The sequence below is a fragment of the Dama dama genome, chromosome 5 (genome assembly GCF_033118175.1).
Source record: "Dama dama isolate Ldn47 chromosome 5, ASM3311817v1, whole genome shotgun sequence".
NCBI classification, from domain to species: domain Eukaryota; kingdom Metazoa; phylum Chordata; class Mammalia; order Artiodactyla; family Cervidae; genus Dama; species Dama dama.
In genome coordinates this window covers 81,972,546-81,986,602 of record NC_083685.1, presented here as the reverse complement: position 1 = coordinate 81,986,602, position 14,057 = coordinate 81,972,546, and positions in this window count along the sequence as shown.

The window sequence follows — 14,057 nt, the reverse complement described above, 5'->3', positions numbered from 1 at the left end:
TTACCACCTGCCCACCCCAAACACTTGTGGAATTATGTAGATTCTACTTTGTAAAGAGTGCCTACATCCGTGCAATTTTTCTCTCTTCCATTAGGCCTGGCTTGTCTGCCCAGCAGCAAAGCCTTAGGTCTGGGCTTCCAGCTGTGTGAGGCTGCAGAGCTTCGGGCTGTTGTCCACCTCGGGGTGAAGGCTGTTCAGACACGTGGAGCCAGGGAACTGCCAAGCAGGAGACAGGAGGCTGCTCAAGGATAGCAATGTTGCTTTCACTGGGGACCCTGCTTGCAGCTTGGAGTGGCTTGAGTCCTCTGCTCCCGGCCACTGTCATGGGTGAGATGAGAAATGGGGCACTCCTGCAGCTCAGGTTCAGGGTCACAGCCCGGGCCCCCAGGGTCACAAGCTATCTGAGAACCTCTTGCCTTGACAGGCCCACACCCACAGTGCGATGCTCTGGCTGGCGGCTCTCTGTCGTCTTATCCAGTTACTTCCTATGGGCAAATAAGCGTCTGTAGTGCTAGATCCCAGCATCCACTCGGTTGTCTTTACATCTCTTTCTCCTTTGGGGAATTCCAAACTATCCCCAAACTCTTCCGTGAGACCACTCCGCCTCTGCCAAGAAGGGACTGGCCTTGTTTCTCGCTGAAGAAGAGAAAACCCAAACCAAGGCGAGAAGCCCCCAGACAGGGCCTCCTGCACAAGCCTCCCGGGGAAGGCGCGTGCCTGGGCCGTGATGGTGCCCCTCTGCCTGCCGGGCCCTCACTCCTGGACCTTGTCCCACGCAGGCGCTTGCGTGAGCTGGGGAGTCGTCCGCACCATCCTACGTGCACAATAAACTACGGAGCTAGACTGACTCCTCACTGTCTTCTCATCTGAAACGCCCTTTTTTGATAGTTGCTTTACAATGTTGCACTAATTTCTAATCGCATGTGTGTACGTATATCCTTCCCATTGTAGACTTCCTTCCTGTTCAGGTCACCTACCATAGTACCTCAAGTAGAGTTCCCTGTGCTATACAACATGTTCTCATTAGTTATCTATTTCATTTGTTGTTGCTGTTGCTGTCTAGTCATGTCCAACTCTTTGCAACCCCATGGACTACAGCCTACCAGGCTCCTCTATCCATGGGATTTCCCAGGCAGGACTTCCCTGGTCGCTCAGAGAGTAAAGCGTCTACCGACAACGCGGGAAACCTGGGTTCAATCCCTGGGTCGGAAAGATCCCCTGGAGAAGGGAATGGCAACCCACTCCAGTATTCTTGCCTGGAAAATCCCATGGATGGAGGAGCCTGGTAGTATACAGTTCATGGGGTTGCAAAGAGTCAGACACGACTGAGCAACTTCACTTTTCACTTTCACTCCCAGGCAGGAATACTGGAGTGGGGTGCCATTTCCTTCTCTAGGGGATCTTCCCAACCCAGGGATCGAACCCACATCTCCTGCATCGGCAGGCAGATTCTTTACCTCTGAGCCACCTGGGAAGCCCTTATCTATTTTATACATAATATCAATAGTGTATACGTGTCAATCCCCATCTCTTAATTCTTCCCACCCCCTCCCGTTTCCCCCATGGTATCAATATATTTGTTCTCTATGCCTGTGTCTCTATTCCTGTCTAATTTGAAACTTCTTCAGGCTTGGGTCTAAGGAATTGGGAGACTTTTCTAAATATAATTTAGTGACTTAATTTGTGGCACTAAAGTTTATAATTGTTTCCGCCAACCACAACCGCTCACCCACCCTGGGCCGTGAACTTGGGCAATCTGTTGCCTCCTAGCTGATAAAGGAAGGGGCTGTCATTGCATTAGGCTTCATCTTCTCCATGAGGCTGGGTCAGCTTGGTCCAAATGAACAGTCAGTAAATAATCCAGATACCTTTAAAACAACTGTTTAAAGTGTTTTGGGCAACGGCCCCAAGCCCCACATGGTGTGGGTGGCAAAGTCAGGGTGATTTCCTTGCTTTCCAAGTCCTGGTCACAACATGCTGTCTTGGGATGACCTAGAAGACAGTCACTTTTTGTTTTGGAGTCACTTTCCCTTTACACCAGGAATTCCTTGCTTAGGGTGCCTGAAGCAAGGGCTGGGTGTCAAATGACGTGGCTACATTAAGAAAGATGGAAAGTATGTGAGCTGTTTTTAATAGCATCAAATACAGCACAGCACAGTCTTCCTTCTCCTTAGATCCCATGTGCTGAAGGCCTGGAGCACGTGCTCTGTAGCCCAGCTGAAAAGTCAGGGGCTGCCTCTTCTGGGCAGCTGATGGACTGAATTTACTCCAAACACAGCACTGAAGATTCAGGCATTAAACTCCAGGCTGTCACACCAAAGACCCTAATGTACTTTCCTAGCCCAAGAAAAGGAGCTTTTGGCTTCTTTCTGCATCACTGTAGATCTGTGAAAAGGGCTAGGGACCTAGTGTGAAGGGATGTTGGTCCTGGTGCCAGTTTAGTCTCATGCTGCCTGTGTGACTTGCTCTCTTTCTGAGCCTCTTTTTCCTTTTTCCACACAGCTCCTCATATCCTTTGCAGCACTGGAAGTCTGTGATTCCATCAGTAATGTCTACAGTCATGAACTTCCTAGTTATACTTAGCACTCTGTCTGAATCTATAGTAGGACTCTCCAAAGTGGGGTAACAGAAGGAAATACTACAACTTTTTTCTTTTCTTTTTTATGGAGGGTGAGGTTTATTTTAGGGTAGGCTCAAATATTTTAAAACAATCATGCAACTATTGTATTTTTTAAATAAAAGTGCTTCTGTTTAAAGTCTTCTTAAAATATATTTTAAAGATTTTTTTTGATTAGGATCTTTTTTTTTAAGTCTCTATTGAATTTATTATGATATTGCATCTGTTGTCTGTTTGGATTTTTTGGCCATGAGTCACGTGGGATCTTAGTTCCTCAACCAGGGATTGAACCTGCACCCTCTGCATTGGAAAGTGAAGGCTTAAACACTGGATCACTAGAGAAGTCCCTAAATTTATTTTTAATTGGAGGATAATTACTTTGCAATGTTGTATTGGTTTCTGCTGCATAGCAATGTGAATCAGCTGAACTTCCTTTTCTATTTATTTTAATCTCATTCTTTTTCAAATATCTAATGTCTACGTTAGTAAGTCATACACACACATACACATATGCTTTTAAATAATAAAGAATATATTGGTAGCATGTGCTTTAAGGCTTTTTGCTTAAGAGAGGTAAGACCAAAAATCATAGTGACTACAGGGTGATAGAGGAGTTGCCATGAAGCTCTGGTTTTCGTGATCTTCCAGGAATGATTTATCAGAGCTTTAGAATGAGAGGTACAGGGAAGTAGTGGAGAGAGTGAGCCTGGATAACCACACTTGTTAGATGTTTGCCTCACCTCCCCACCTGTTGATTAGGACCAATGAAGTGCTACCTAACTTCCAGTTTATAGAAAAGATTAAATACAATAATAAAGGTAAAAGTGTGCATATCAACACATACATGTGGCCTCTGAAAAAAACTGGTATAGATAATCTTATTTACAAAGCAAAAATAGAGACACAGACATAAAGAACAAACCAAGGGGGAAAGGGAGAGTGGGATGAATTGGGAGATTGGGACTGAGATATATACACATTTTTTTTACTTTTAAAAAATAACATAACCACATTTATTTAAGGATGTATTCCAATATCATATTATATATTATCAATACTATGTATAAAATAGATAACTAATGAGAACCTACTGTATAGCACAGGGGACCCTACTCAATGCTCTGGGTGACCTAAGTGGGATAGAGATCCAAAAAAGAGGGAACACATGTATACGTATAGTGGATTCACTTTGTTGTATGGTAGAGACTAGCACAACACAACTATACTCCAATAAAATTTTTTTAGGAAAAGTGTGCTCCCAATCCCTGACATGGAATGCCAATCTACACAGATTTCATTTTTGATGCTTAAAAGATGTGAGTTTTTGTTTTTTTTTTTTTCCCTAGGAAATTCCTTTTATTGCCTTTCAGGACTTTATTGCTTCTCCTGTCTCACAGTTAAGCCTCCTTTAACAGATGCCAAAGCCGAGATCTAGGCGCAGTTCGGTACACAGTGCCAGGGGAATGGGAAAGTGATGCTGGGAAGAATCCTGCTGTCTCCCCAGCCCTCAGAGCACCTCACAGTCTCAGGGATTTGGGGCTCATCCAGGATTCAGGACAACACTCCAGGACAGTTAGGAAAGGGTGGCCCTGCAAAGGAGAAGCCGGCTATCTTTACCAGTCCCTCCAGGAAGGGATGGGCTGGATTTTCTGCCCCTTCCTTCAGAACCCATCGCCAAATTCAGTGACACTAGGAATTAACCTATTCCTCAAAGAAAGGCCAGGCTCTGCCACTATCTTGTTGGAGGCCTTGGAAAAATCCCTCAGCCTCTCTTGGCCTCAAGGTCCTCCTTTAAGAAGAGAGATGGGTCATGTCTGTGCTGCCAGCCTCCTAGGTTCGGTTCATGGGCCAAATGAAATGTTCTGCATAAAAATACTTCGTAAGAAATGAAAGGGATTGCAATTATGAAGCTTCCTGTTGGTCCAGTGAGTATCAATCCACGCTCATTTTTGTGTTTTCATACAAAAAAAAAAAAATCCACCACTGCTTTTTTTTTGTAGGTTAAGGAAGGGGAGTGACTGGCGAGGCATTGAGCAATCTCATCAGCTCTGCGGGGTGGATGATTTAGCATCATCACCTGCCTTATCATTATCCTTGCCTTGCCTGCATCCTCAGCTTTTGACGAGATCAATTTCCGGCACAGGCAGAAAAGCCTGCGGCTGTGGTCAGGAACAATCGGCCACAGTGCTCCTCTCTCCTTGTTGATCCTTTCATTTCCTCCGGCCGACTCCTGCCGGGGGACTGAGTTCTAAGCTTTATGTTACTCTTTTTGGACTAATCGTTTACAACAGTCCCGAGCACCCTGCCCCTCTCTGACTTTTGCTGTCCAGCTACTGCTCTGGATGGTAAGATTGCTAATTGGGGTGTGATCCCAGCCAAATGGCAAGAGAGATTCAAGAAGCCTGTTCTCTGGACTTTAAATATCCTGCCCACAACTTTACAGCTTAGGCAGCCATGGAGGAAGCATGACTCATACCCGGGAGGTGAGGCTGCAGCTCAGGGAAGGCCTCTGCAATGACATTTTTCACACTTTTAATAAACCGCTGTATTATTAGAACTCACCAAAGCTGAATTTAATGAAAGTCTTAGGCCCTTAGGCCTGAATTTTTCTTTTGTATCGCAAAATGAAACCAACTGGTCCATTCAAATGAACCCCAGCAAATGCATAGACTTTAATTAGATTTCTTTCATTCTTTTCCTTTTCTTTCTTTTTCTCTCCCTTTCGTCACTCTCTCATTTTCAAACGTTGCTGGTGATTACAATCTACTGGAAGAAACGGAATGTACAAGAGGAATAAGAAATAACAGATGGGAAACATGCGGATAAGTCACAAATTTCTCTACAGGCTTCTTTAAGGAAAGTTCCTGATGTGTGACACAAATTCATATGAGAAACTTTTAAAAAAGAGAATGAAAAGGGGAAAAATACAAGGTCCCCTCGACTGTATCAGAGACATATCTGATTTAAAATCCCATTTTAGGAAAGCTCCATCAGACCTGCTAAGCATCATTTCATAACAGGCTGTTCTGCGCACAACACTGGTGCCCTGCCACTCCCCACCCCCTCCTCCCAACAAGCAATCACTCCAGAAATGAGAAGACAAGTCCTTTATTTTTCAAAGTTTCTGAGGCTGAGCCTTTGGGAACTACCTTGAGGGACGCGGGTAATGAAGCGCGCGGCTGGCCTTCAACTATTCAGAAGCTTGGGCGGCAGGAAATAGCTCTGCAGCAGCTTCCGTATTTGCAGGAGCCGCTGAAAAGACATCTTTTTTCCCCTTACAGCTACGTTCACAAACAAATGTGCTCTTGCCAACCCCCACCCCAAGGGGAGCATATTTACCCAATAGAGTGGGCCTTCAAATGCCTCCTTGTCCTCTATGGAGCCGGAGGCAGCTTCGTGGCCACCGTAGGGAGCGCGCCCTTCCAGAAGACTCGTCAGCAGTCCTCCGGGGCCCAGAGTCCCCACTGACTGGACTGCAAAGTCCCCCAAGAAGTCGGCGAGGGAAACTCTTTCAAAGGCTCTGCCTTCAGCGTCGAGGGCCAGGCGGTGGGAGCAGGACTGGGAAAGACTGCCCCCCCCAACCCCCGGCGCAGAACTGGCCTTTGTCTTCGCCAGTTCCTCCTTTTGGGGGTCAGGCTCAGCTCCGATTCCTGCAGGGAAGTCCCTGCTTGGCATCAAGGCTGGCCTCAGGCATAAGATCCTAATTATTTGAATGGTATTTGTTTTCATAGCTCTCTCTCTCTTTTTTTAAATGTGTCCAGGTCGATGGCATTTTAATGCCTTATTAAATGCGGGTTTTACAGCAGTCTGTCTGTTCAGTCTCTGGGCCCATGCCTGTACTTTGTGTGGACGGATTTTATCTTTCCTGCTGGCAGAAAATATTTTCCGAATTCCCTATAAAAGTTTTCGAGATTTCCTAAGACAAATAGAGCTCCACCAGCTCTAAAATGACCTTGATGCAGTCGGAATTACATTCAGACACATGCTCTCTCCCCTGTTTACACAAAGAACTGAACTTCACTTGTACTCATTAACTGCCCTTATGAGTACACCAAATTTGCTCCACAAATGTGCTGGTGCATAAAAACACAAGTCTACCTGGGATGGCTCCCCAGAATCCCATCTTTTACTGGTTTCTTCCATCCTCTCAGATGGCCGCCTTGGCTTTGAAGGCGGCCTCAATAAAGCCTGTCCTGGACGAGGGGTTTACATAAGGAGGGTTTACGCACAGCTGAGGGGGGACGGCCAGCCGTGCAGCAGAAACATGGCTGCCGTGACGACCACAGAGCTGCCCAGGAGTGAACCAGCCCAGCCTTTTGTCTCCCTGCCAGGGCTTGCTGCTGTTGTTGTTCAGAAGGACGTTGGATGTAGCAAGTACTGAAATAAGCCAGGAGTCTGGCAACTGAGTATTATGCAAAGAACCTAGAACAGACATGGGTTCAAATCTCCGTTTGGGCACAATGTAGCATATGATCTTGGGCAAACAAAATGGGGGAAATGAGCTATATTTCTATTTGTCTATTTCTTTCCCAGGGTTATTGTGAGCACTGAAAAGAAGGGATGTATGTACATGTGCGTGCTCAGTTGTGTCCGACTCTTTGTGACCCCATGGACTGTAGCCCGCCAGTTTCCTCTGTCCATGGGTTTCCCAGGCAAGAATACTGGAGTGGGTTGCCATTTTCTCCTCCAGGGGGTCTTCCCGACCCAGGGATCGAACCTGCATTTTCATTGGCAGGGGGATTCTTCACTGCTGAGCTATCAGGTAACCCAAAAGGGATGTATTGGATTGGCCAAAAAGTTCATTCAAGTACCCTAACGAACTTTCTGGCCAGCGCGATATAGAAAACGTTGAGTGCCATGGCTGACTTGAGTGTTTGTAAACACTCCTCTCTTGTGGTGATGGGGCTACCAGAGAGGGGCCTTAGGACTCGGGTAGGCAGAGCACTATTATTGTGTGCGCAGTACTCAGGCTTTGTTACAGGTCCTGAAAGTGGGAAGGGAAGAGAGACCTCAGGGATTGGATGCCCAACCCTGGGCCAAACACAGGGATTAAACACCCAATTCTATGACAAAAACGCAGAATTTAAATCCAGATTTAATTCCAAAGCCTGGTTCCACTATCCAGCTTGGGGAAATTAAATATGGAGAATTATGCTAGCAGCCTGCAACACAACCCAAGCCTGAATCAGCCAGATGGCACTTATTTTGCTTATGTGACGTTAAAACCCCTCTTCCAACACTAACTACTTAGTCACCAGGAAAGCTTCCTCTGAATTTCTATTTTGCTGGGTCATTTCTGAGCATTACCCTCTTGGTGGTGTATCACTACAAACGCCACTTTTGACATTTAAGACAAATACCATGAAGATGAATTAGTAGGGATGCCCAGTCCATTCTGAACATTTCCTGCTTATTCCGTGTCTTCCGGCATTAATCATGTCACAACCAAAGATGAAAGGTTGCTTGATGCCTGCAGTTGGAAAGGACAATAATCGGGGTCATGTTTACGCTTCTATGATTAAAACCCATCATTTATTCAACTAAGACTTTCCACCTTCATGCAATCAGTGAATGCGGTCGATTTTAAGGAGTATATATTCCTTTCTTTGAAATTCTATGTGATTCTTTTTCAACTCAGTTTAGTCTTTTGAAAAAATATTGCTTTTTCTGTTTTCTGTTCTCTTCTTGTTATGTATTTAATTATCTTAAACATGCTTTAAAATAATCTCTAGATGATAATTTTGTTATCTAAGGTTCTTGGGGAGGAAGAGCTAATTCTGCTATTTATTGGGTCTACTGATGTTTCACGAGTTTTTTTTTTCTTCTGTTGTTTTATGATTTTTTAAGAACTCATCTTAAGCCAGGCTTTATCTCCTGTCAGATCCTTTCGAACATTTTGGGTTTTGCTTTGAAAGATTACCTTTTATGTTGATTTTTCAGCCTGGGATCTTAAACTATGCAGGAAGAATAAAGTCAGACCTGAAATTGAAAGGAGGGAAAAACTTGTCTTGTGCTGGATGAAAGTTTTTAGGGTTTTATCTATTCCTAAGTCTCAGTATCAGCTTCTCTACTTTCCTGTCCTTATATGTCAGTTAAAAGCTCAAGTCACTTACAGTGAAGCAGAACAAAACTGGAGAACTTATACTATAAGGTAAGAAGAACTGTCATAAAACTAGAACAATTAAAGCAGTTATGATACTGGTTCAAAAGTAGATTTCATAGACCAACAGAAGAGAGTCCAGAAACAGACCTACATGCATATAATACCTGAATGATGAAAAACATGGCATTGCAGTAGAAAATAAAATGGTGCTCTGTCAATTGGATATCCTTGTAGAACAAAATGATACTTGACCCTTGACTCACACCATATAGAAAAATAAATTCCAGATGGATTGTGATCAAAATATGAAATAGTAAAATGGAAAGAAAAAAGCAGACATCCCAGTAGATAAATGGGCAAAATACTTGTACAGGGTCTTTGCAAAAAAAAAAGGGACATCCAGATTTCCAGGAAATATATGAAAAAATGCCCAACTTCAGTAGTGATAGGGAAAATGCAAATTATCACCATAATGCAGTACTACTGTACTCCCGTCAGAATGGCTAAAATGAAGAAGACAAGGGAGTTCCCTGCCAGTCCCGTGGTTAGGACTGGACACTTTGACTGCTGTGGCCCAGCTTCAATCCCTGGTCAGGGAACTAAGATCCCACAAGCCATGCAGTATGGCCAAAAAAAGTGAAACTATCAACAACGCAGAGTGTTGGTAGAGTTTTCATACACAGCTGGTGAGAATATAAACTGGCATAACTGCTTTGGAAAAGTATTTGACAGTGTCTACTAAACTGTTTGTCAGTGTCCTATAATCATGTTTAGTAGGAATATGGGAACATACCTGATGACCAGTTTCCCTCTTAGGTATATATACAGAAAAGAAACGTGTGCTCGTGCTGATAAGAAGGTCTGTACAGAATGTTAACAGCAGTGCTATTCATTATATCTCAAAAGTGAAGACAGCCCAATGGCATCTGCAGTAGGAAAAATAAACAAGCGGTCATATATTCACACACTGGGCTACTACACAGTGATGGGTATGGATGAATTACAACTTACTGCAAGATTGTAGATATATCTTACAAACATAATGTTAAACAAAAGGTCAGACTTAAATGAGTATGTATTTAAAGTATATGGACATGCTGGGGCTTCACTGGTGGCTCAGATAGTAACGAATCTGACTGCAATGTGTGAGACCTGTGTTAGATTCCTGAGGTGGGAAGATCCCCTGGAGAAGGGAATGGCAACCCACTCCAGTATTCTTGCCTGGAGAAATCCATGGACAGAGAAGCCTGGCAGGCTACAGTCTATGGGGTCCAAAGAGTTGGACACAACTGAGAGATTAACACTTTCCCTTTTCAGTCATACACATTAGTACATAAATAACACATTTTCATTATATGAAGTCCAGACAGGCACAACTAATTCGATGCTGTTGGAAGTTAGGATAAAGGCTTCTCTTGAAGACGTGGACAGTGATTGGATGGGATACAAGGGAGGTTTCTGAAGTGCCAGTAAAAAAGTGTGTTTCTTGGTGTGGGTACTAGTTTACATGGGTGTGTTCACTTGTTAAAATACATCAAACTGTACAATTATGATTGTGCAAATTTCTGCTATGCAGGTTACACTTCAAAAAATTTTACTAAAAATGTTTATTAAAAAAAGAAAAAATACAATTAATCATTTAAAAAGAGAAAAAATTCCAGCCCCTGGGTTAGTAAGTTAGGTTTCTTACCCCCAGGTAGTTCAAGCATCAACTTAGATAGCTCTTCATTCCTCTTACATTTTTCCTTTTTGAGGATTTTTCTTACGTTTTTGAAAGCTCAGCTATATACTTAAGTGAAAACTGCTATATAATTCTATTGAGGTGTAGTTGATGAGTAACACTGGATTAGTTTCAGGTGTACAAGTTAATGATTTGATACATGTATACACTGCAAAATGGTCACCACAATAAAGTTTAGTTAATATCCATCACCACACGTAGTTACACACTTTTTTGATGAGAACTTTTAAGATCCACTGTCTTAGCAGAAAGTTGCTACATTTTATCCATTTTGCAAAAGGTTTTTGAACAGAAGCATTTTCAGGTTATCTATGTCATGACATTGTCAAAATCAAAAGTCTTCTATGAAAAGATAATCAACTTCAGTAGTCATCAGGGAAATGCAAATGATAACCACAATACAATATTATTATACCCCTGTTTGTTTGAATTTCCTTAAGCATTTTTACTTCTCAAGTGACTCTGTTCTAACTGAAGCAGGGAATCCAGGCTCAGTCAACTGTGAGGTAAAAGACTAGTGATTTAGAAGACACTTTTTTTCATATTCTTTTTTAAAAAATTTTTTATTGGAGTATAGTTGATTTACAATATAGTTTTAGTTTCCAATGTACAGCAAAGTAGATCAGCTATACATATACATATATCCACTCTTTTTAAAATTATTTTCCCGTATAGGCCATTACAGAATATTGTATAGAGTTTCTTGTGCTATACAGTAGGTTTTTATTATTTATCTATTTTATATATGTCTGTGTCCTCAGTCCTTCAGTAGTACCTGACTATTTGGGACCCCATAGACTGTAACCTGCCAGGCTCCTCTGTCCATGGGATTTCCCAGGCAAGAATACTGGAGTGGGTTGCTATTTCCTACTCCAGGGGCTCTTCCTGACCCAGGGATTGAACCTGCGTCTCTTGTATCTCCTGCACGGGCAGGCAGATTCTTTACCACTGCACCACCTGGGAAGCCCCATTTTATATATAGTAGTATGCATAAATATATATGCACATATATAGTCAAAGCTATCCGTACACAGTCATGTATGGATATGAGAGTTGGTCTATAAAGAAGGCTGAGCACCGAAGAATTGATGCTTTTGAACTGTGGTGCTGGAGAAGACTCTTGAGAGTCCCTTGGACTGCAAGGAGATCCAACCCATCCATCCTAAAGGAAATCAGTCCTGAATATTCATTGGAAGGACTGATGCTGAAGCTGAAACTCCAATACTTTGGCCACCTGATGTGAAGAACTGACTCATTGGAAAAGACCTTGATGCTGGGAAAGATTGCAGGCAGGAGGAGAAGGGGACGACAGAGGACGAGATGATTGGATGGTCTCACCGACTCGATGGACATGAGTTTGAGTAAGCTCTGGGAGTTGTTGTTGGACAGGGAAGCCTGGTGTGCTGCAGTCCATGGGGTCTCAAAGAGTCGGACACGACTGAAGGACTGAACTGAGCTGATGCATATGTTAATCCTAATCTTCCAGTTAATCTCTCCCGCATCATCTCCTGGTAACCATAAATTTGTTTTCTACATCTGTAACTCTATTTCTGTTTTGTAGATAAATTCACTTGTGTCATATTTTAGAATTCCACGTAGAAGTGATAGCATATGATGTTTGTCTTTCTCCATCTGACTTATGTCATTGAGAATGACAATCTTTAGGTTAAGTTAAATGATTCTTCATATATCACCCTGGATTCACCTGGATCCCCCACCTCCAGTTTTATTGAGAAATAATTGACATACAGTTCACCACTATGCAAGTTGAAGGCGCACAGCACGACGGTTCAATGTACATTAACTGTGAAATAATTTCCACAATAGGTTCAGCTAACATTCATCTTCTCATATAGTTACATTTAAAAAGAAAAGAAAGAAAAAAGAAGAAAGGAAAAGCTTTTCTCCTTGTGATGAGCTCTTAGGGTTTACTCTCAGCAAATTTACAGCAATGTTAGCTCTAGTCATCACGTTATACATTACACTGTAGTACTTATAACAGGAAATTTGTAACTTTGAGCCACCTTTATCCAAATTCTGCCTCCCCTGACCTCCGCTTCTGATGACCACAAGTCAGTCTGGTCTCTTTTTCTATGAGTTTGCCCCCTCCCAAACCTGATCCGGGACAACTGGCTAGAGCTGGTGGGTGGTGAGGGCGTTGCTTGGATGATGGGGAAAAGCAGGGAGTGTGGACTTCCAGGTGGGAGACCAAGAGTTCTGCTTAGAGTTAACTGAGGTTTGAGATGTTAGAAAATACCCAGGTCAAGAGGTGGAATGGCAGTCCAGCATGTAGGTACTGAGCTGGAAGACAAGTCCAAGCCAGAGGTTCGGTGGTAAGGCCTTGAAAGTGAATGGTGTCCCTTGGGCAAAGCTGCATGTGTGAAGGACAAGCTATAAATAAATAAATAAATTTTTAAAAAATTGTTTTTAAAAAAGACTTCAGTGCAGCACATGGTGGTTAAAGTTCATCAATTTGGCATAAGAGGAACAATGTATGCACTTAAGTTTCAAGTGGCCACCAAAACTACCCAACCTTCAGTGATTTGCAAGGAATACTCTTATAAAGCATGCGTGGCATGGACTTCCCTGGTCCTCCAGTGGTCAAGACTCTGTGCTTCCACTGCAGGGTGTGAGGGCCCGATCCAACGTCAGGGAACCAAGATCCCATATTGTGCTTAACTTTCTAGAAGATTTCAGATGAGAAGCAGAAGAGAGGCAGGTCCTGTGGTCTAGGAGTGTGCGATTTAACTGGGGACTCAGAACTAGCACATATGCAGCAACAGCAAAAGTGTGGGGTGTAATTACCTCCCATTACATGAACCATCGGAGAAGGCAATGGCACCCCACTCCAGTACTCTTGCCTGGAAAATCCCATGGATGGAGGAGCCTGGTAGGCTGCAGTCCATGGGGTCGCTAAGAGTCCGCGCGACTGAGCAACTTCACTTTCACTTTTCACTCTCATGCATTGGAGAAGGAAATGGCAATCTGCTCCAGTGTTCTTGCCTGGAGAATCCCAGGGACCGGGGAGCCTGGTGGGCTGCCGTCTATGGGGTCGCACAGAGTCGGACACGACTGAAGCGACTTAGCAGCAGCAGCAGCAGCAGCAACATGAACCATAAGAAAGAAGTTACTTGAACTTCCTTCTTCTGATCTTTATTTTTGTTTTTATTATGCATAGCGCTAGTGGTAAAGAAATCTGCCTGCCAGTTCAGGAGCCGTTAGAGACATGGGTTCAATCCCTGGGTGGAGAAGATCCCCTAGAGGAGGACAAGGCAATGCGCTCCAGTATTCTTGCCTGGAGAACCCCACGGAAAGAAGAACTTGGCAGGCTACAGTCCACAGGGTGGCACAGAGTTGGACATGACTGAAGCAACGTAGCACAAGCATATTTACTTTAATACTTTCCCATTATATTTTCTAAGTGGTTGTATCTGAGAAATAGGAGGAAAACAGCTTTTACTTTGTAAATAGGTACTTTTACTCTCTTGGTTTTAGTAGTTTTTGTTTGGTCCTCTTGGTTTTTCTAATTAGACAATCTTATCATTTGCAAACATTGATCATTTTGCGACCTTCCGCTTCCTTCCTTTCTCTTCCGA